We start from the raw sequence: 24,463 nt of genomic DNA, 5'->3' as shown, positions 1-24,463 counted from the left end.
CAGAATAGTTTGTGGTTCTTAATATTCGGACACCAGCTAATGATTATTCTCATTCTCAATCTACAAGATGTCAGAAAACAGTGAATTTATAAATGTCTTCATAATGTTGAGTTCATTAAATAAGGAACAAACCAGGATCGTTTTCAGTGTCTAACTCATAAACTAATATATAGAAAGTAATTGACATGTTAAATGATATTGAATACAATTGTTAGTTGTACTTTGTGAGACCCCAGAAGTCTTTTTGTGGAGGTCAGTGTAAAACAAACGACCCTGAGTGAATTCACTGTGCGATCTTTTATGTGCAATGCTCTTCAGGAGGGCGATGAAGAGGAGGGTGTTGCTGGGCTCAGTGACGATGAAGATAAATAAGCACAGCAGAGGATGAAGATGAGGAAGGAGGAGAATGAGGAGGTGGAAGGAGAAGGATGAGGTTGATGAGAGGGAGGATGAAGATGAGGAGGGTGTTTCTGGGCTTGGTGATGATGAAGATAAATCAGGAAAGCAGAGGATGAGGAGGAAGGAGGTGGAAGAGGATGAGGAGGGTGTTGCTCGGCTCAGTGATGATGAAGATAAATCAGGACTGGGAGGATGAGGAGGAAGGAGGTGGAAGAAGATGAGGAGGAGGAAGAGGATGAGGAGGATGTTGCCCTGCTCAGTGATGAAGATCAATAGGACAGAAGAGGAGTATGAGGTTGATGAGGAGGAGGATGACGAGCAGGAGGTGGAGGAAGGAGGAGGAGGATGACGAAGAGGAGGAGGAGTTGCAGGGAGGATGAGGAACATGAGGAGGAGTTGGAGGGAGGGTGAGGAGGACCAGTGTGCAGCTCAGCCCCAGTGATAAGGACAAATAGGGACAGCAGAGGAGGAGTATGAGGAAGGATAAGGAGGTGATGAAGACGGGGACAGCATGGTGCTCCTCCTCACGCATGTGTGTGTACAGTGCTGTACAGTGGAGCTCCTGTAGAGAGCAGTAGATGGTTTGATTCCGTGTTACTGTACCGGAGGGAGGAGCGACCGTGTAGTATTTCTCTCCTGCTCCTTTCCCCCCTCGTCGGTGCAGCCCATACAAACGCCCGTGGACGGCAGCGAAACGGGGGAAAAAACAACCCGCTCGTCAGCCGCTTCGTCGGACGCAGGACGGAGGAGCCGAGCCGAGGAGGCAGCTGGTTTTTGTCGCTACGAGGCGCAGCAGCAGCTCGGCAGAGGACCGGGGAGGACAAGAGGACGCGGAGCCGCATCCAGCGCCGCTGCTGCCCGCTCCACTCGGGCAGGAACCGGCGGAGCCCCCCTCTGACTTTTCCACCCGCTTCCCCTCCGCCCGATGCCCCGACACCCCCCACGCCCCCCCACCCCCCACGACCCCGACTGGTGTCCGGCCGCGTGGGTGGGGAACCCCGTCGGTAAGTGCGTCTCTCCGGCTCCTCGGGAGCGTGGTGTGCGTGCAGTAGTTTGGCGGAGCCAGGCTCCAGTTGCCCGGGCTGGTTTGACAGATCAGCCGCGCCGCAACTATCCTGGAGCTCCCCGGGGGGGCTGATCGAGCCCCTGTGGCCGGTTGTGCCGCTGTGCCTGCTGGTGCGTGCCCGCTAACTCATCCGGATGTCAGCGTGCAGCAGTAATGGAGGCTTTTCCTTTTGATTTGCTGTGTTATGCTGGTGGTCCTACGAGCTGCACACAGGCCCACTACTTGGATGCATGCCTGCTGCACTCATGCATGCCCTCGTGCACGCACGCACACACACACATACGCACACACACACACACACACACACTGATAGGTAATCGATACGGATCATTGGATATAAAACACTCGTAATATTCCAGTAGGGAGCTCTGAGTGTGTGTGGCTCTGATGGTTGACTCACTTACTTAACCTTAATTCACCTTTCTCCTTTTTCCCCCTGCAAACACTGTAGAAGTGACTTAAATATGCACAAATATCCATTTTGCAATCACATTTTTTCTCATGCAAACAACATATATGAATATATATATATAAATATATATATCGAAGCATTAAGGTAAAGCTGTAGTGAAAAGTCCTCATAAACAACCTTGTAAACAAAATGCACATGCTCTTTTAGGCTCATTCATGCATCTCTGCAAATATCGAGGATCTGTGATGTGCACGTTATAGTTCATCTTTGTGATATATCGTGGCACGACCACTGTTTCTGACGTGATCGGAAAACTGCCAATATCACACCAGGCTGCGAATCCTCAAAGCTCAGGGAGGTGCCTTAGCATGAGTGTGTAGGGATTATAAAGGAAACAGCAATGTTGCCAAGGAACGGTTAAATAATCCAGGGCGTCGTGTCCCACAGACCCGAGCGACTGCTGAGAGGCAGCACTGACACTTTATCATTCACTCAGACCCGGAGAAGATCCCTGGGGGAAATAATCTCAGTGGATAATTGAGGCCGGCAGATCATGAATATAATACAGTGGCAGTTTGCTCAGTGCACTTGCAGCTGGTTTGTGTGTGTGAAAGCCTTCATCGCCACATTACTCTGCTGTAATAATGAAATCACTCATTGAGGCCACTCTGCTCTGAGCCTTTTCAGGGTCCTTTCTTTTTTTAAAGTCACGTTCATTTTCACACTAGTATCTTTGACCGCTGCTGATACAGAGTGACAGTCTAAGAGCTGGGTGCTCTTACAGTGGAATCCATCACGCTGGCAACAGAAGAATTTCCTCTGGCACACTGAAGCTTTTCCCATCAAGAGAAACTTTTCAACAGTTTGGACTTTTACACGTCTAAATAATTATCCTCTGGGTGTCGTTGTAAACTTTGCAAAGGTCACAGTGTCGCCACGTTATTTACAGTTATGATAAATATCTTTTTCTGTCCTCCTCACGTGGCTTCTAATAGAAATTGATCTTGAGTTTTAAAATGTGGTGGGATTTCTGTTTAGACTCAGAATATACATTTCACCTCTCAGGGCCTCTGCACGTTTGCATTAACTGGTGTTAATAAATGCTTCTGTCATTGTTATGCACGTCCATGTGCTGCTAAAACACACGACACAGTCTCGGCTAAGAAGCAGATTAATGTCAGGGCGGTGGGTGTAGCCCCAGATGCCCACCGTCATTAATCATTATCCATCAGTTTAAGTTGCAGCGTTCTCTCCCCGGGTTGATTATTAGCCTTGGAAAAATCCACAGTTCTCGTCTAAACATTTTCCTCTAAGGATGCAGCTAGAAACACACAGAGTGACGAGGCTTGACCCCCGCTGTGATGAGTCGTCCATCACAAACAACCATCGAACCGTGAGGCTTTGATCTGCTTTTGTTTTTCTTTAATTGTAAATAATTGTCTCGTTTATAGAATGAAAGCAAATAGGAAATATGAGCTTCGCTTCAGACGACGTGATGAAGTAGATTTGTGCATGAGAACACAGAAGTTGGATGAGTGTAGCCCCATATGACCTGGTTCTTCTCTTCTTCTCCTCTCTTGTCTCTTCTCTCCTCCTCTCTCCTCCTCTCCTCTCTCCCTGGGTTGGGGCTCCTTTAGGGGGCCAGAGGTGACCTTCTTCAGTCTCTCCCCTCAGTGAGCGGCCCCAGAGGGCCTCTCTTTTTGTGACCCTGTTTCTGTCTGTCTTTCTTCCTGGCCTCCTTGCTTGGCCCCACTACTCCCTCACCCCCTCGCCCCCTCACCCCCTCGCCCCCTCACCCCCTCACCCCCTCGCTCCCACCACCTCCCGTTCCCCGTGGTGGGGCAGCATGGCTGAATGCTTAGAAACATGGTGTTTCTACTTATATAACCTCGGCTGTGCAGCTGATGTCCTGGTCTGTATCTGCTGTATAATGATGTCAGAGCTGTCTAGAGAAGCAGAAGGCATGCTGGGTAGGCCAATATGTCAAGTGCTATTCCTGAACCGAGTGCGGTGAGCCCCAGATTTGCCTGCTACTTCCCTTGTTTTGTTTGGAATGAGACGATGGAAAACACGCTTTCTTTTTCTGTGTCAGTTGTAAAATGTGTAATTGATGCATCGCACTGTGAGGAGCAGTTAATGACCTGAGGAGGCAGCTTCGCAGTTCGTCCCAGTGTCAGTCTGAATACCTCACGACATCGCAGCCGTAATGCACTTGCGTGACTTCGGAGGCCGTTACAACCAGAGGTCAGCGAAGGTGGCGTGCAGTATTTGTAGCGTTAACATCTTTTTTCCTCCGTAGATGATGACAACAGGAGGACATGCGTGTTATTCCCCCCCCCCCTCGCCTTTACGTTCTGTTTGACCTCAGTTGACTGTTGCTCATCCTTTAGAAGTTGGGCCCCAAGGCGCTTCACCACGTTGTCTGTGTTTTCGTCTATGACTAATTAGATTATAGCACCCATATGCTATAGACTTGTAGGTTGGTTCATGGGATCTATTCAACCAGGGCGAGTGCAGCCAACCAGAAAATGTCATCACATCATCACGGGTTTGTGCTCTAGAACTAGGCTGATGGATTGTTTTAACCAACATACTGTATTTGGATGCATTATGTCAACAACGCCATCTTTTATCAAAAGAGCCCTTTCATGCAAATGTTTGAGATTTGAGCAAACACATCGTTGCCTCCACGCATGACGAGATCGCTCAGATGACTAACGAAACATCAGGCATCTTTGTGTGTGTGTGTGTGTGCCCGTACATCAGTGTGCGGGTGTCTAAGCACGCATGAAATCACCTGCTGATTTGCATGATCTGTGGATGAGCTGACTGTTGTCTGACTCTTGTTGCAGCGAAACTCTCCTGTAACGTGACACAGATGACATGCGCGGCCTCTTCCGCTGCCCCCGGTGCCGCGGCCCGTACTTGAACCGACACAGTCTCGCAGTGTATAAACCTATTAACAGGACATGGCCGACGTGTCCGGCTTAATCTGTCACAGACACTTCAACAGCCGTGTCAGCGACAGCCTATGTAAGCTTATCGTAGATATATATACGTGTCTGTGTCGGCACGGAGAAGTCAAACTGAGGAGCAACTACATTTTTACACTTTTTGAAAAAGGTCCTGCTTCGAGTGAATCTGTGTAACAAGTCTAAAAGCTCTCAAGAGTTGAAATCAACATTTTCATTTATTTCAACTTTACGATGGTGAATGTATATGTAAAGTTTTTACACTACTACTACACTCGGCCTGTAGTGTGACATACAACAGGACAAATATGTACATGTTCATTTAACACCTCTGGTTGCTCAACGTTTTTTTTTTAAGCGAGTCTGTCAAAAATGTTGTCAATTAATTTCTTATCTTTTTTCCCGCTGTAATTCAAAGCAGAGCTCAGACCACATGTGCGCTCACATGAAATCTATAGAGCTCAAGTTATTAGCGTCCTCAAATGTGGGCCAAGTCTGCTGATATATATCAGTAACAATAAAAAGTAATGTGGCTCCTCTGTCTTCTCCGCCATAAAGGAAATTCCTCACAGTTTCCTGCTGTAATATCTGGCACGCAGAGCGATTCAGACCTCATTAGCTGAGAGGAACTTTGCAGCGTGGCGTCGTAGCTGCAGGATCGTGTTCAGACACTCGTGAAGCTCCGCTGCTGATAAGCATGCCGTCATGGCGAACGCGACGAGAGATTATCAGCGCGCTCTCCGCCGCTCTGCACGCGGACCACTGGGGGTCCTGCAGTCTTCAAGATACTGTAACAACCCATCCCCCGACACACTCGCAGACACATGACATCAGATGTCAGGCAGCCGTTCCAAGTTTGTGGCTTTTCGTTCTTCTCACTGTTGTGTTTATTGGCCCCTCCCTCTTTCCTAATCTCTTCTATGTGTGGGCTTCATGCACATGGGTTTCAGACACACCCCTTTGTCTTGTTTTATTTCTGTGAGCTGTTGTTGCTCTCCGCTCGGCCAGCTTGTGCTTCATCCGCCTCCAAATTCGCCAGTGAAAATAATGACTTGTAAAATCGCCTTTATGGGCCAAAGAGAGTAGCGGAGATGTTTTACACAGCTGCTTTTCTCTCTTATTAACACCAGTCAGCTTGGCTCAGCCGGAGCACAACTGGAGCCACTCACAACTGGCTTTTCATCAACAGGAAGACTTGGCACCGAGGCCCGGGGAGGGTTATTTTTGCCGGGGTGAAGCGGGGCACTTTACGAGGAGGAGCCCGTTCCGACATTTGCTGGCACCGAGCTGCTCTCAGACGCTTTCTGTGAGAGTTCATGCAGTAGTATCAGAACTGAGTCACATTTGCAGACATGTTAAACAAGCACTTCCCAAAACAATAAAGTGACGCCTTTTTTTTTCTTCCTATCCTGTCGTAAACACTGAGGCGTTGTGGAGCACAGAGGGAGTCCCTTCATGTGGATCTGAGATTAAACTCCAGTTTTTGTTTCCCAGACAATCAAGTTTATAATCAGAGAGGAATTCAGGGTGTTAAAAAACAAGGGAACTGGAAAAAAACGGTTTTAAAAATAATAGCTCATTTACTCTGGCAAGTCTTGTTTTGTCAATGTGAGATTAGGACTTGTTACTGGGGTTACCTGCACTTAAAGTACATTAAAATATAACTACCGACTCGTTTATAAATATGTTGGTTTGTGGTTTTATGTATAAAATGTCATGAAGTTATAAAAAAAGTCATCATTTCCCAGAACCTCTGGCAGCATCATCACAAAAGTTCTGAACCTGTTCTGGGACGTGCTCGTTGTTCAAATTGCAACTTTATTTTAGTTCCGAAGCCGAGTTTTGGGAAATTCAGCAAAAAATGTAAGTTACACCTTTGGTGTCCCCTGGGAACATTTCTGTTGTGCGTGTGACTGGGTCTTTTTTAAAAAGTCTCAAATTCAATAATATGAAAAAAGTGTTTTTATATGTTAAACTGTTACTTAATAGATCTTAAAGTTTTTGTTTTGTTGCTCGTGCTGTGAACTCTCGGAGACACCGTGTAGGTGTAAATAATAAGAATAAAACCTCATGATAGAATTTTGGCCCAAGCCCAAGTCCCGCTCTATCTACTCCGCTCTACCAACAACTCTGTATATAGGTCAGCATTCCATTACTGTAGGAAAATAAGCCATGAGTACAGAATAGTTTGACCTGCTTTAATATCCCATAATGCCTTTCCTGTGCTGTTGCTGTAAATAAAACTAGGATTCATTTTTTTCCCTCCGCTGTTTGAATTAGAGGCCGGACAAATGTCTGGCTTAGTGAAAGAGAGACTGAAGTTTTATGGCTCACCGTTTTGTTATCTGTCACGCTTGAGGTAATTCGGATGGATCAGTTCCAACGCCTGACGGTTTGGCAAGCGTCTGCTAAACTCCGCCTCCTGATCAGTGCATTCTTTTTCTTATTGGGACTGAAGCTGAGGCCGCTGCTCATGCCAGACACCTCCAGTAGTTCTTCTGTGGATAATTACAAGATCAAAATAAAAGGACTTCTTGTAGCAGGAGTGGCTTTCGGAATAGAAACGTGCAGCTTTTCATTAGTGTTGAATTACAAGTGTTCGGGAGTGAATGAGACTCAGACCTCCTCTTTTAGTTGGACTCAACTTTCGGTCCGTGACACTTGTTATGTTGGTTCGGACTAAACTGAAAAGCCCAAAGTTCTGGACCAGACTTCTCATATATTCGTCCACTTTGTTCAGCTTTTAAATCTTCTATCAAACGATTTCTTTCTTCCGCAGACACACACACACACACACACACACACGTCTTTGTTGGATCCACCTGTCCTGCTGAAGTTTATTTTTACACATTTACACAAAGATCGTTAAAGCTCAGGGATTAAGCTTCAAAGTCTTGTTGTGGTTTTGATATGTTCGGTTTTGGCAAGCTGCCTCGTTCTTGCTGTTATTGCAATGCTCCTGTTAATCTAAAGCGAGCTGCTTACTCAGGTGAAGAACGCCCCGGAGCCCGGTCACATGTCTGGTCTCCACAGCGGTCAAGTCACAACCTTGTCTAATTTAGGGCAACAAGTGTGTGTGTGTGCGTGTGTGTGTGTGAGATGTTCCTCTGGCTGAAGAATTAGACTTTGGTTTATGTTATGACTGTCTGTGAGGTTAAAGGTCACTTCAGAGTTTAGTTTGGCTTCCTTCAAGTGTGACTGACAGTGACCCACTCTCCACTGGGCCCCTCCGTTCCTGCCCACCAAGCACTTTCCTGTTTGGGGAAACTTTTCTTTTTCTGACACCACATCCAAAACGCTCTGAAACTGCCGGGCATTCGCACCCCGACGACCGTTTTCCCTCCCTCCGATTATTCCTAAGTGCTCTGCAGACACTCGTGGAGTCAGGTCGGTGCAGTTGTTGAAGGACTCACACATGCAGTGCTGACGACGTCAGGTTGGTTGTCACCGTGCCATCCGAATAATGACAGCAGCGGAAATCGTCCGCCATTGTATCACAGCTGCGGGTGGGTGGGTTTGTGGAGGGGAGCAGGAAACACAAGTGAGTCACCTTTGTGAGGAATCTTCCTTTATTTCACGCCTCAGTGTGTCGCGGTTCATATCTCAAGTTCCTGCCTTTCCAGTTTTCTTGTAGTGACGGATGTAATTAAAGGATGATCTCAAAAAAAGATCAAAAAGATTACCAAGCATTGAAGATGGTGATAAACATAAATTTGAGCTTTTTAAATTGTGAATTTGAATATTTAGTTTTTATTAAGACTGTCCTGCAGCAAAATTATTGCTAAAACAGGACGATATTGATTTAAATTGATTTGATTAAAAACTGCTGCAGCGCAGAGCTCCGCCGTCTGACCTCACAGACGCACGCCCAACATTTGGGTCTCAGATGTGAGATATTGATGGTCGTCTTTATCGTATTAGACCGTTTGAGCGAATATCTTTGAAGTTTGGATCATTTGTGGAATAAAAAAGCAGTTTGAACATGTCAACTTGAAACGTCTGAAATCTTTGTGGGTGTTTTTCGGTGTTTTCTGACTTTTTATGGAAAAACTGAGCAACCGCTGAAGCAAATACTAAAAAGCTGCAACTGCAAGCATATGATAAGAACACATTTTATGGAATGTGATGGTTTTTCCAACCTTAAAGCTGCTTATTACTGAAAGAAATGTGTGTAATTCAAATGTCCATGGTTATTCTTTTCATCACACTTGTTGAAATCATTATCATTGTGGTGTCGCAGGGATACTTTAATGAGTTTCCGGGTGATTCGTGTCAAAGGTGAGTTCTTGGTTGTTGGAAAAGGAAATTTGTTCGGCTCAAGGTGTGACACTAGCAAATAATCATGTTCTGGCACTCTGCCCTTTACAGCAGAAGAAATAATCAAACATAATCAAACCCTCATTGTCCTGAAAGCTGTGGCCCAGGGGCTGTGTGCTGCTCCTGAACACTCTGTGATTAAACCTTTAAAAGTTGAAGTACTAGTTTAGGGAGCGATGTGAGACATGTAAACAGTCATTACTGTAACTCTGTACGATCACCTTATCCTGCACACGGCCCAGATATCACTGAACGCCTCATTAATCGAGGGATTTGCTCTGAAGTTTTATCTGAGCGTGCTTTTCACCTTATTTGGAAGATCTCCAGCGATGTTTTAGGAGTGCAAAGAGCGGATGATGGCAGGTGCTGCGGAGCCAGGGAGAGCGTTTCATCTCTACCTGTTAGAGCTGCGAGCCAAGCGGAGGCATGGAGCGCGACACACTGGGCGGTCCACACTGCCAACTTTATGCCAAGTGCAGTGAGGCTGTGTGTGTGTGTACGAGGATTGAAAGACTTGCTGATCTGGCAGTCGTGCATGTTCCTCATCTGAGCTCCCTCGACTGCATCTATCAACTAAACTGGCTCACAGTAGTGCACTGAAGTAAAACTTGCATGTGGTGGCATGTGGCAGAACCTGCGGCGCACGTTGATGCTGACACTGTGCCTGCACGTGTGTCCAGTGCGGAGGCCTGCTTCATGTTTCTCTCGACACATATACCTGGCTCAGATAGCTGGAAACTCAATCGGCAAAGAGTCAGAAAGGTCACTCTGCGATTTCTGTCCTGCAGAGGCTCCGGCCTGGCAGCACTGGACACTGAACTCCTGGGAGGTCACATGCAAGCTGTGCACAATTGAGTTATATGACATGCATGCATCTTACAACACGTATGTACAAACATGCAGTCACACCAGCAGAGGCGGATCTAACAGCACATTCACGGCGACGTGACTCATGCAGGCAGTTATTTTTTGTTGAGATGTTATCACTCAGACTTTCTGCAGATCACAGTGCTGTGAAGAACACATGTTGCATTAGATAGTCGTTTGTTGTGCGTTACTGTACATGGGGAGATACACAAAGGCATTTACAGTTCATTCCTCATGCAGCCGACTCCCTGTTTGTACAGCTCTGTCCAAACTGTTTAATGCGGTGCCCAACAAACACTGTGTGACTTTGTTTAATGCAAGAAGACACAGAGTGGAGGAGGAATCTACCACCGAGCCTCTATGACTTCCTGTATCATAACAATTGTTTGTTAAGTTTGTGATTCATCCCAGTAGAACGCTTTGACGTTGTTTTAATAATGATCAGCGAGCCACTGTACTTTTTGTCTGTTTCCAAATCCAAGTATTGCATTTTTTTTTGCAACGTTCTGTCAGATTCTCGAGTTCAAAGAGCTCAGGTGCAGCTGCGTATTTCTGTCAGAACACCAGGAATATGACTGTGTTTTACTGAGGTGTGGAAACGAACGGCCAAAACAACCAAATTGGCCTCTGGAGCGTTCTGGACGGACGCCCAGCGTGACTGACGAGGGTGACAAGCTGGCCGGGGCCCCGAGAAGAGGCTCCAACTGCTGCTTGTGTTCTCTCTGTCGTGTCCCTGACCCTTGTCCAGGTTGGACGGGCACCAGCTGCTCCCCGGAGAGAGCTCCCTCTACTTTCACATCTGGAGTCCACTTCTCTGCCAACGCAGGCAGCACTGACCCTGCTGACCTGGTGTGTGTGTGTGTGTGTGTGTGTGAAAGAGAGACAGAGCTATAAACAGACATTAGAGGGAGGAATTAGTATGAAGAGAGAGATGGTACAGGGATCGTGTGTTGGACTATGAGTTAATGTATTCTCTGTGTGTGCGTGGGTTCCATGTTAAAGTACAATGTTTACAGTCCACTGCTTTCCCTTGTGTGTGTGTGTGTGTGTGTGTGTTTAACGTGCTAAGCACAAGTGTGTCTGCGGACCCTTATATGACGCAGGGGGATTAGCTGACCGAAGGTGACCCCTGGACTCCTCCAGCCTCCGCCTGCAGGAGTCCTGCCTCTTGTTTTTTTCCACACATTGTCACTTAAGCCACTGTTCAACCAGACTGCAGCAGCTACTGTACATTCGTTCAAAGAACCGTACCGGATGTTTCGCATGGATTAGCCCAAATGATGTATCTTCAGCATTCCCGTTGATCAGTTCCTGAAGCGCACCATATGTTTTAGATTGATTTTCCCACCTTTTAGTTTCCTGGGTTTCCTTAAATATTCATTTTGCTATTAAAGGGCCAGCTCATCCAAAAGAAAAAACAAGATATCATGTGTTCTAGCTAATAACCTATAGTGTTGTACGTCCTTCTATAATCTAAGAGAGTCCTGATGTCAAACCTGATATTAGTCATTGCTTTTTCTCACCTGATGCACGATTAAATAAAAATGAATTAAGAGAAGAACCAGACGACCCACACCAACCAAGATGGCAGCTACTTTTGTGAGAGTCCGATCATGCAAAAGCTCATATATTGCCAAGAATTTAGTAATGAGTATGTAGTTCATACATACACGTGTTACATATGCAAGAACCACACTGAGCGCAACATATTCTTAATTAGACCGACAGAAAGCCAGATTATTAAATGAAATCAAAACAGAAATATGCAGAAGTGCTATCAGGGGAAATATCTCCTGATTAATGTACGTAATTATACATTTGTGTATCTATCATCGCGCCTTAATACGACTCGATGTGATCCTTCAGAAATGCAATGAGTCAATGTTTCTGCCTCGGTTGCGTTAAATGATTTTGTTGTCGGAGACGAGCACCAGTGTATTTCCAGCGAGTGTATAATTGATTATTGAATTGTTTCCATTGGAACACCGGCTTCTCATTATACATCCTGATGAACACATACAGTGCATGTGCCTGCCTCACATAGGGAATACACACACACACACACACACACACACACACACACGTTTCCATGAAAGCCGACAAAGAGAATACGAAGCTGCCGCCAGTTCAAGCGTGGTCTGTCTTCACGTTCCAGTTGTTGCGATGCCATACTGTGGATGAGGTTGGCATATGCGGACGTGTGTTTGAGTGTGTAGGTTTGGGGACTGGCACAGAAACGCACAACTCGCTGCAGCAGTGCCAGTGATTCTGAGTCATCGAGCTTTTTTACCGTAGATTAGAGGAAGGAAGGAAATTGGGTCAGACATCTGAGAGCCAGGCATTCCTGTTTCTGCGATGGGTGTCAAGACATTATCCAATTCTACGTCCTTTTCTACCACTTTTTTTTATTTTTTTCTTGCGTTCTCTTCCCCTCGTGCATGTTTTTTTTTAACTCCCCACTTTCGCTGGTCAAAGAGAGGAGGGAGTTATTGTGCTTGGCATGGCGGCGGAGGACGGGCTTCAATTTGGACACAGCCCAGCTGATCAATCTCCACATTGGCTCAGTTACAGCACAGAGAGTGTGTGTGTGTGTGTGCGTGTGTGTGTGTGTGTGTGTGTGTGTGTGTGTGTGTGTGTGTGTGTTTAACAGCTAAGCTTTTAAACTATGCAAACCAGCAGATTGTTATAAAAGTGAAGCACACTGGATTGATCCTGTGTGGAAATAACTTTTTCTATACACTGAGCCGTGGAGGAACAATGAATTGGATTAGAGCTGGAATGAGCATTGATGGGGAAACATGCCGCACTCATCTGCTGCAAAGTCACAATATGTGGAATTAAGTCTGTTCTCCGAGCGTCAGTCTGGACTCGAGCGTCAGCTGAACGTCTGAAATGTGGCGTCCTCCCAGCGGCACGTCTGACATGACTGTGTCCGGGTAGATAGTAAGCTGATTTGGAAAGGAGCTCTCTCTCTCTCACACACGGAGATGAACACACACATGCACTCTGATTTATATTTAAGCAACTCCGGGTGATTTGCATAATATGCAAACAGATGGATGTGATTCAGTGAGCGGTTTGGCAGAGTGTGAGCGAGCCTGCAACACTTGCTGTTGGAGGTCTGTCTCTGGCACCGAGAGCCCTCCGCTCACTTCTGTTTGGGAGTCCTGTTAGTAGCAGGCGGGGTCCCCTCACAAGTTAATCACCATTAAACCCCCCCATGGGAAAAACCATTCCTTTTATTTAGAGAGCGGGAAGAAAAGTAGAACAACCCTGGTCATGTAGACTTTTGACGTAGGGATGATTATTATTATAAATCAGTTTGGCAGCTAAATATCTAAAAATAGGAGAAAAAAAAAAACTTCCTGTGTTAAGTTCCCACAGCCCTGTGGGTTAACAATTCAAAAGTTATGGAAAAAACATATAAAAAGTAGAATTAAAGATGAGACAGTTTAAAACAGAATCAGGAAACTCGACCTCCTCGTAAATATGTGTTCCTCTCTGGGTTCAGAATGAAAGAGGATGAATGTCGAGCAGACTAACTGGCTCATATAAAAACCGTATTAGCCTGAATGAAGGCCAATCTTAGTTTTAAAGATTTAATGGCAGTAAGATAAACAGTGTTAGAGGTGAACAAGGAATTCATTTCAAGATTCCAGAGTCCCATCGTTCCAGCAAGTTTAGCGGAAATCCGTTCAGTGAGTCCTTGTGTTAACCTGCAAGCAAAAACTAAACAAATGAAATAACCCTCTCGATGCAGGAAACAGATATTTATCTTGTGTGTTTTGTTTTTTTCCCCTTGAACCTACTCGTTTCCACCAGTCATTATGCTAAGCTAGGCTAATTGCGTCACAGCTCCAGATCCACACACACACACACACACACAGTGAGAGTGTGGTCTCGATTTTGAAAAACATTGAGAAAAAGAAAATCGTGTCGTATCACGGATGGTTTGCAGGCTTCAATTAGCTTGGTTAGCAGATTGCCTCTAAAAAGGCCGTGGTAGGAAAACGGGCAGACGTTTTGATCGGTATCTTCCTCGGAACAAAACCAGTGTTGAGGTTGAGTTCCCTGAATGTTGCATGATTCCTTTAGGAAAGTTCCTCAGCGAGTCAAACAGAAGCCTCATTCAAAGAGAACATGTGTTGATGTAAGGAAGTAAAAGTCAGAACTACCTTTTCAAAAGTGCAGAAAGAGTCATTGTATGCGTGGTCAGGCGAATTCAATAATCCGTTATGAGCCTGGGATGAAACCACGTCTTGTTTTTCCCTTTGATATTCAGGATGCGGTCATGGGGTGAAGGAACAACTTATATACTTTAATGCCTATAAAAGCCACTAGTAGGACCCATACCTTAATCTGCTGCGGCCATCTGCTGAACCGTGAAATCACTGGTGGTGAGGCGGCGTGTTGTTGTGCCCTGAAGTATATCACAAGACCACAACTCGTGTGTAGGCATGTTATGTTGTCGTGGTTCAGCCTCTCTCCTCCATGGTTGTCAAGAGTGAAGAGGAGAGGGAGGATTGAGGATGGGTCATTTTTCTAATTTCACATTTTGTCTACGTATAACAAGACGACCAATCCAGCCAGGTCTCGGTTCCAAGGGGCGGGCAGTTCAACAAAATCAGTAATTATCGTAATGTGATTTTCATCAACAACGATATAACAGCATATGTTTATAGTACACATGCGTTGTGCAGGTAAACCTCAACCTTCACTCAGGTGAAGAAATGAATCTTTAAACTTGTAAGGAACAATAATATGACATTCTCCTTGAGAATTGTTTATTTTGATAAAAATAAAAAAAAAAGCTGCAGCCCTTATTCGATTCTCAGGAGGTTTCAGTTCTGGTGCTGCGGTCGTCTAATTATTGATGTTCCGAGATAGAGTAAAGAAGATAAACGTTATTTTCCAGTTTGCAGATTCTAACGTGAACCTCATTCATTCACTCTGGTGCACACGTACTGTACCGGAGCGGGTAAATGGGTTTGAGTGCTGTCAGGTTTGACCCTGCCTCTCTGGCCCCTCTTATCTGTTCAGCCTGTACTGATGCATATTTATCCCTCATTGAGTGGCTGAGAGCTGGCTTAGCATATGGATTAGCCAGAGAATCAGATGCGTGGCCACACTGAATCTCCGTTGCTGCGACTGAGAACAAGTGGGTGGGGCTGCGTGAAGAAAGATTCACCTCAGACTGGAGTTGTCGAACGGCTCAACGGCGCTCGGGAATAATTCTCCAAAATAAAGCCGTCCTTTAAGAAACCTTACAGATGATGTTACCGGAGTAGATTATAAACTATTTGTCTTAATCCTCTGACGTCTTGTGTGCGTTGTTCATATCATATTCAGTTAACAACACATACATTTGTCTTTTCTCGTCTGTACAAAGTGGGACCATGTTTTTGCAGATTTAATTTACAGCAGCAGCCTTTTTCCTTTTTTCATGATTCTTTAGTCATGTGTTGTGCAGCAGATAATAAAGCCTCTGTGAGTTTGGGGTTTGCTTTGAGCACTCAACTGTACTTTAGTGGCTTTTTCATCCGTAGACTCTCCCCACACTGTTCGGCATCACTGCTGCGTAGGTGGCGAAAGAGGTTGGTGGTGTTTTGAGCCTCTTCTGGGCACCGGGCTGCAGCTTCATTTGCAAAATACATTACTTGTAGGTTGGGGCGCCTTGTTTTGTCTGAGCACAACAGAGTTGCCCTGCTCTGCATCACATTTGTTTTTCATGCAGATCCCCTGCAGCAATGTTAAAATAATAAAACATATACAGTGTAATTATGCTGTAGTTAGAAACATCTGTCTCTTCTGTGTGTTTCTCCAAAAGAACTGGGAAGAAGAAGAATAATAATAGAGACATAGCACAAGTCTAAGGTGAACTGCATTTAGCAGCTTTAAAGGTACTCTCTTAAAAACCTTAGATGGTATTTAAGACTTCAGAGTCTTATAAATGCCAAGAACTTTAGTGTAAAATTCTGACAATGCACTGACCTGCACGGCTCCTATCTTCGTGGCTTTGATTGTGAGACGCCGGCAGTTGTGAGACAAAATCTGATAGCGAAAGGCCACCGATTCTGTTTCATGCTTCTTTTTGATAACGCCGCCAACAGCAAGCCGTCGCGTCCGTGTGCATCCAAGAACTATTTCATTATTTTCTCAATGAACGATAGGAGTGGCCTCATGTCACGTCCTGCTGCTTCTTGGCTGAATGTCATCAGATAATTATACAACCTGTAAAAAAAGAGTGATCAAGCCTGCCAGAGACTGAAGCAATCATCCCGTAATGACAATGTGTGAGTGTGTGTTTGTCTGCCATGACCGGAGGTGTTATGTTTTCAGGTTGTCTGTTTGGCACAAACGTCCGCAAGGATGAACAGATTTATAATTTTAAGGTCAAAGGTTAAGGCCGCTCTTCTGTCACACGACACATCTTTGACCATAACTCTTGAATTTTACTCGAGTAAAATCATTAAATATCCAAAAGGTCAAATGTCAAAGGTACTGCACCATTATAAAAACACAAATACACTTTTCTGACCTGTATTGAACCCGACATGCACGACACATTCACTTCTGCTGCCAGGATCGTGCTACTTTGAGTTTAAGTGATCATGATATTTGTCTTGGCTAACCCATGTGGTTAATGTTGCCTCAAGCCTTTATTTTATGATCGTAGTAAAGAGCACGCCTGGCAGCATGGAGAGTTAAGCAGCTGAGGAGGTGATGGAGGGATTACCTGCAGCACATTCCTCAACAGATACTGGGGACGACCGGCCTTTTGAAACAGGGTTCATACTACAAACTCGCTGTGATTCCTTTGGCCAGTCTAAGCCTTAAGTTAGACACTTCATTTGGCTGAAGGATTAGACAACTAAGCCTTTTAGTGGTAAGCTGGTCACATGAAAATATAACAGCGGTTTGTATAGACAAGAAAACCTTGCACCTCCTTCGGGGGATTTTCCTCTGTTCAACTCCCAAGACTCCTCCCATGTCATCCCTGCATGCATCAGTGGCTATGTGGATTTCCTTTTGCTGGAGCTGTGGCTATCTGTAGGATTTGGGCTAACTCCCGTCTCCCAGGATCGCTCTGTAAGAGCTTTTAACTCCTGGTAGTGTTGTTCCCTTGTTGGCAGAGATATGAAGGAATCACAGATTTGTCTTTTCTGTTTGCAGAGTTCCCTCTGACCTATATGCTGGGATGAGAGCTGGGATCAAAAGTACAGAAGCACTGAAGTGAAGACACCTGACCACCAAGGTAAGACGTGTTTTCACAGCTCTGTGTGCGGAGGCTGGACGTGTGTCTCAGTATTCCTGTTTCTGCAGACACAAGCAGCATCAATGGGATGTACGAGTTACAATGATACCTCGGTAGTGTTACCATGTCAGAAGACTGGTTGGTTTTATTTTTCTGTGCTAGGACACCGTATCTCGTTTCCACAGGTGCAGATATCAGATTTTGTTTTTTTGGGAGGGGGGGGGGGTGCGGGGGCAGTATGTATAGTGAATATGAGCTGTGTGGCACATACTGTACATACAGCTCACTCTTCACTGTCAGCTTCCCACACTTTTTTTCCCTGTCAGGACTCTACAGTCAATTAGAGAATGATCAAAAAATGGATTAGCGCAGCATCCAAAGAGGCTGCAGCTTTTTTTTTTTTTAATTTTTTTTGACTTTGTTCTTGCTGAGACACAGAGCGAACCCTTTCTCCCTCTGCCGCCTGAGGGTTAGGGTGGCATGACCACGATTATCCCACGAGTCTTCAAATACAGATAATAAAATAAATCACACCTTGAATATACTGTAAATCATTTTTATCACGTTACGTGGATAAACACGGACACATCACTGCACTTTATTTGACTGAAGAAATTACTGAACGCTGACAAACAGTAAATGGACACACTGGAATTAGCTTTGGTATTGCAACGGGTTCACCGAGCCGGTTATTCTTTACGTCTACTGGCAGCGGGCCCAGTGTATGACACACAGTTTACAGACCCCCGGGTTGCACCAGTCAGCAGTCCGCTCCAGTCCATATAGGCTCAAAGTCCTTTAAGGCAAGTTCTGGCACTTGGCAGCCATCTCGGCAAAAACCCGGGGCAGTTATTTCTGGCTATCAAGACCATGCCCTCATCTAAATGACTGAGGGGGGAGCCAGAATAATGTTTAATCTCTTTACTTCTACTACACAGGTGCACGGATGTCATGGCACCAACATCTTACTTCTTCTCCATCCTCAGTCGGCCGTTCTCATCTCCGCAGAGCACGCGAACAAATCCCATGTCAGGAGATGTTGAAATCCGACTGAACAGGAACAATCTTATACTTTGATATGCTTCCTGCTTCGGCTGTTTTATTGTAGATGATCGGCGTTTTGGGAAAGAAGGGGATACACCTGCCGTCTTTATAGACTTTTCTGTTGAGGATTCTTTTAGTTTTTCTAGTGTTGAACTTGCACTTTTCCCTGTTGCTGTCTTCAGTCGAACATGCTCTTTCTGTCTGACAGGTCACACCTTCGCTTTGCACCAGTTTGTATGTTCATTGGTGACCCCCTCTCATATTGCCTTTCCATGATCCCTGTGTACACTGACATGTACATATGCTGCAGCTCAAGTTCAGCTGCATTTTCAAATATCACAACCCTTTGGAAACACAACCCTGTCATATTGCAATAACTAGAAATACTAAATTTAGCTCAACACTAATGTTAATGCTTGGAAAAGCAAATTCTTTCCTCTGCGTTTGGGCCTCTCGTTCACATGCAAACAGCCTTTTATTTAAAAACCTTGTTCCCGATGTTCTTCTCTGGTATTTGAAGTATGTATCGATAATATTCTTTCTGTGATAAGTGATGATTGTCTCGCGAGGAAAAGAAAATGGAACACTCACAGTTTACCTCTAATTGCGTTGTCAGAGTAAAACCACTATCTTGCAGGGAGACGGTTTTTATTTTGACCTCTGGTGTCTGAAGTCTCCGCACTCGCCTGTGAGCAAATGTTCGTTGGTGTTGTGTCGGAGATATGTGTAGCTTTTGTTTCTGTAAATATTTACATGTAAGCTCAACTAGTCCTAAAACTTCCTCGTACATCTCAAGCCTGCAGTAAGCTCGATCAATGGACACTTGTTTGACGCTCAGGAAAAAAAGAAAAGTCTGGAATAGGATCCAAAGTAGAACCTTGCTCCAGTTAAAGTTGCTGAACAATTAGCATTGAGCCTTTGTGAGCAAGGAGCAAGTGCTTGATGAAGTGACCATTGTCAGAGGGACGGCAGGAGAGCTGCACATATCCTGCCCTCGTGCTTCTCAGGGGGCAGAGAGAAGAAGAAGCTGAGCCCCTCCCTGCCCATCTGTCATGGCCATCAGGGGAATCACTTTCTCGCCCTGGCACACACTCTCACAAACACAGACGAGCACAATCCATCCCCCCGCCCCCACCCTGGGCAACCATTCACGACAGCGAATACAAACACGCGCACACATAATCAAATGGACAAACATGTACAAACATCCACATGCGCACAGCCGCAGATGGATACAAACACTCACTGTCTCACACGTCCAAATTTATACACAGATAATCTCCGAGCTGCGCTGACATTTATCTCCAGCCAGGGAGCACCGGGGATCTGACAAAAACAGCAGGATAGGCAAACTGTGCGGAGGCTCAGAGCCAGCAGTCAAATTACTTTTATTTTCTGACGGGTCGACTCGCCACCTGGCCGGGTAATCCCAGCGCACGCTTTTGGACAGCTCTCGTACTAAACCTCTGTTTCAATTTGAGGGAATTGAATTCCTGGTGCGGCCATTCAACCCCTGCCCGGCTCTCACTGGAAGGAGTCGGCTCTACGGCCCTTAATTCTGTGCAGAAAAGAGACACAATGACATTTAAACTGAGACCGTTATAGTCAGAGGGATGTGTGCACAAGCTGCCGCTGCATTACTGTTGTCTTCTTTTCTATTTGAGATATCCAAACAAGCGTTTTTCTGGATAAACAAAAAGCAAACTTGATAACCTGCCTTGAGGCTCTTGAATGAATAGACAGGATATAGACGTGGTAATTTGGTTTTATTCTGCAGAGAAGCCAGGGATTAATTTAGAAAGACAATTAGCAAGCGTGCTGCTAGACGATATTTCCTGGAACAGAGGAAACAATAAGTGAATAATGACGCTGACTAATGCCAGGGTGATTTAGTTTGTGTTTGTGCAGCTGAGTGTGTTGTTGTGTTATGATGCTTTACCTGGCTTCGGCCGTGGAGGCGCAATGTGAGCGTTTCTCTTTGTTATGAAAGGCGAGTGCTCACCGCCTTGTGCCGCACGCTTTGTTATTGTCGTGCAGGATAAACAAGGTGCAGCTGTAATGTTAGGTTGCAGCTTTGCAGAGATAGAGTGGGTGGTATTTTTATGAAACCGTGCGGTTTCTTGGACAGTTCTCTCATTGACTAAAAGGAAGTGGTTTCTGCCTCCTCTCTGCAAAGCACAAAATGTTCCTCTTTTGCAGCTTTCGCCTGATAGGCTTTTATTTCATTCATTCTTGTGTTATCATGTCAGCGCCTGTGTTGAGAGTGTTTGGGGTCAGACTGGAGGCCCAAGTGTAAAAGTGCAAACCACAGTCGGCAGAGAGTAGAACATGTTTGTGTTGTAATGTTGAGTAATATTGTTGCTGGTTGTGGTTGATCACCTCTCGGAGCTGGGTTTCACTTTGGCCCTCAGTCCTGCAGAGAACAAAGGTGAACCGCAGGTCTTTATGGCGGCTCCAAAGGTTGAGCATGTTAGCAATTGACTTTTTTTAAATCACATTTCTATTCCTTGTAGATTGAGGGCGGCTCAGTGGTACAGTGGGTAGCACAGCTCTGGTAATGAGGGTCCCGGTTTGGACCCCGGGGTCTTTCTGTGTAGTTGTGTTCTGTCCTTTTTCTGAGATTTGGGGGTAGATTAATTGCAGACATAGAAGTGAATGTGTGTTTAATGCTGTTCTGGTTGGCACGCCTCTCATCCAATGACAGCTGGGATTGGCTGAAGCCCCTCAGTGACCCTCGAAATATAAGCGGTGTAGATAAATTGATGGATGGATATGTAGACTGAGCCAGTCTTCCCTTAAAAGGTGCCAGTTGAGATGCTTCTGGCATTTTATCAAGTGTCCCTCTTGTGCGCCTTCTGCTGGAGGTTTTCCCGGGCATGCCCAACTGGGAGGAGACACCAGGGTAGACCCAGACCTCGCTGGATGGATTACATGTCCCATCTGGTCTGGGAACACCTCAGGTGGAGCTGGGAAGCCGAGCAAAGGAGGACAGAGATGACTGGAACGCCCTGGTTGGCCTGCTGCTGCCGGGACCCGACCCTGGATAAGTGGACTGATGGACTGATGGACATGTAGATTGATCTTTGAGCATCCACACATTACGTTGGTTATTGCCACAGATAACATGGGCTCTGCTATATTAGGGAATTCATTGGAATGGTGTAGTTGTGATGTAGGACAGCATTCCCCAACACCGCCTACTGGCGCTGTGCGTCCTGTGCCTTGTTAATGCCGTTGGGTTTGTTGGGCTACGGTAACTTCTGTTTGGGTTCATCAGCCGCCCTGTTACCAGAATCAGTTCTTCAACCCCTCCCCCAGGCAAATATATACCCCGCGGAGTTTCTCATAAACAAACAGATGTGTTTACATTCAGTGTTTCTCATCAGAACACGTTTCCTTGAGGCCTTTGGGAAGCTGATATTCAGATGTATTAAAAGCTTCTTCCTCTTCTTTGACTTTTTGCTTTTGCATAGCTTCTTTTTTTTTGGCCTGTGATCAGTTGGTTCGTGAAATAGCATGAAACTGGAGCCAGGAATGTGTATGGACATTAATCTGCCGATATTTTGTTGGTTAATCCTTTTTTTAAAAAATCTCCCTGGAATATAAAGCAGAGGGTTATATAGATCAGTTTGTCCATCCTTCCATCTGCAATCATTTTGTTTCTGAACGCAAAATCTATCATGGACATTTTTATGAAACCTCAAATTTATGTTCAACAACTAGTGAAGTGCTGTTTTATATTTAGGGTTTCATGAAATGTAATATTTGTATTTTCATTGCAACGACATATATATATATGCAGGGATTTACTTGTTTTCACTGACACTGTACACATCTCTCAGTTTAAAAGATTCACGCGTTGAACCTTCAAGCAAACCGTCGAAGGCGGACGGCCATAATACGAGAGCATGTTTTCTTTTAAGACTGACATTTATTTTAAATCTTCAGCCGCTCAAAGGACAGGCGGCACCGGCTTCACTGCCACTCTATACTGACTTTCCTCTTTGAAAGTGTATTTCTCATGCTGGGAGAGCACTCTCTTTCATCGCTCAGATGTTACTGTGGGTTTCAGGCCATGACGGAAGGGAAAGCATCAGATTTGACGTATTGATTAGAGCGTGTGTCGTGATGACAGCTTGAAATGTTTGCTTTTCCCCTGGAAATCTTTCAGGGCCCTTTGGCTCCTGCTTGGTAACCTGTGATCACAGCTCGGGCCGAAGTTTTCATCCGTGTTGCATGTCACTGAAGTTCTTCATCAGGGCTTCTGAATCTCTGGCCGCTGCAGCAGCTCCTGTCAGACGGCCAACTGCATATCATGGTGCGAAACAGATATGATTGTATCAACCGCTCTCCAGTTGCAGATTAACAAAGAACGACTTCTTTGAGGGAACCAGACTGGACGCCTTGTTCTGAGTTTACAAGTTTCACTGTGAGCACTGCAGTGACAAACACACTGACAGGAATACCAATATTTAAAGCTTTGACATTTCAATACAGTAGATCTACAACACTGTCGGTCTGTATGAAGATCCAGTGCTCAGTACGTAACACTCTTATCCTCATAGCTGTTTAGCAGAAGGTTTAAGGGACAGTTGTGACTGTAACACAAAGATGTTACCTGTCCGCTATCTGCCGCAGCACGTAGAGACTTTATTGGCAGTAAGTTTGTTGCATAACGCACCAATTTCTCATCAAACGCCATGATAAGACTTCAGATATACATGTTAATGAAACAGGTTATACAACTGCACATGGGAACGGCGTGTGTGCTAATCACATCATGACCAACTGTCATGGGCAGCGACTGCAGCTGAATACGTCAGACGAAAATCCATTTAGCTCTTCAACACTTAATGCTCATGTGCTGATATTTCTGTTTATGATAATCCAGCTAATTTTGAGTAATGGTATCAAAACAGCTCGTTACACATTTGCCACTGTTGCCTCATGTCTGTCTTAGTAATGAAATAATGAAAACTAAGGTTAAATGTTTAATTTGTAAGTACAGTAGGTAAAGTAATGAATGAACCGTTAACTTAAACCTGCAACAATGAATCAAGGACTTAATCAATCGGTGCCAACTTTATATTTAAAAAATGGCTCCAACTGGATTTGTCCTTGGGTTTACAAAACCTGTGAAGGACATTTCTTTCTATCTTTTTCTAATCATTTTATAGATGAAAAAACTTTCCACAGATTGGTCGAGTTAGTACGTACAGTATTCATCCTGCCATTGTTGTCTTATGTCTGCTGTGTTCGTGTCCATCTGTTAATCGTGCACCATACATCATGAAGCAGTTCAAGGAGTTCTCAAACATAGACAACAATCTAGGTCCTTTGACGCCGCGCTGAATCTCCAAAACAATCCATATGTTCTTTCTATGATCTGACATCAACGGGACGTCAGTGTTTTGCAAAACTCTTACGAACGACCGTGACAGTCGTGCGAGCGTTTCCTGATCTGCAGTTGAAGATTGCTGGCAAGATAGAGAACATCATGGTCTTTGTGTTTATTGAATTATTGAAAAACTATTTCAATAAATTCACCGACAAAGACATCTTGAGTTACAAAAGAGGAGGAGTCATAACAAGGCACGGTTTACTAACACTGCGCTTCGGAAAAATACACAATGCATCTTGAGATAATGAAAATTTAAACATAGAAGCAAACAGAGATAATAAAACATACCTTGTGCACAGAGATCTCTGGCGTCTTTGTCTGGCTCTGAAGTATTTCAACACGTTTTTCTGCTTGGGACGGCCTCCCTGGGTTTCTGATTATAATAATTATGGGGTTTGTGCTTCCAACAGTCACCGAGTTATTCTGACACTTTATTTCTGACTCATCTTTAGATGCTGGATTCTTAAAGGGATCAATGCGTGCGTAAGATAGAAAAGGGTCAAACAAACAAGGATGTTCTTTCTACCCTTTCCAGGATTGGAAAATCTAAACTGTTGACAGATATGGTGTGTGCTGTAGCGGGTCATTTCACTGGTCGGTCATGTGAGCCCCCCCCCCGATTAATCTCTCCTTGTCTCTGCAAGATTTAATGCTAAATGCTTTAAAGTGGTCCCACCTCAGGAAGTCACGCTGATCTGCTGTTAGGATATAAAGTGATTTGTGTTTGTTT

The 24,463-nt window shown here is 45.0% G+C and overlaps 1 protein-coding gene across 2 annotated transcripts in view; it reads left to right on the top strand.

Annotated features, from left to right (window-relative positions):
- Positions 1-1,058: 1,058 nt before the first annotated feature.
- Positions 1,059-24,463, top strand: part of LOC109643480 (thyroid hormone receptor alpha-B-like) — a 110,621-nt gene continuing 87,216 nt past the window's right edge. Inside the window, exons 1-2 of one of the 2 annotated variants that reach the window (XM_069517408.1) lie at positions 1,059-1,403; positions 17,207-17,288. The gene's annotated coding sequence lies outside the window, so the exon portion shown is untranslated. The remainder of the gene's footprint in view (positions 1,404-17,206; positions 17,289-24,463) is intronic. The other variant, XM_069517407.1, reaches the window with a different exon arrangement.

The sequence above is a fragment of the Paralichthys olivaceus genome, chromosome 21 (assembly GCF_024713975.1).
Source record: "Paralichthys olivaceus isolate ysfri-2021 chromosome 21, ASM2471397v2, whole genome shotgun sequence".
Classification (NCBI taxonomy): domain Eukaryota; kingdom Metazoa; phylum Chordata; class Actinopteri; order Pleuronectiformes; family Paralichthyidae; genus Paralichthys; species Paralichthys olivaceus.
This window is presented reverse-complemented; position numbering and strand designations above follow the sequence as displayed.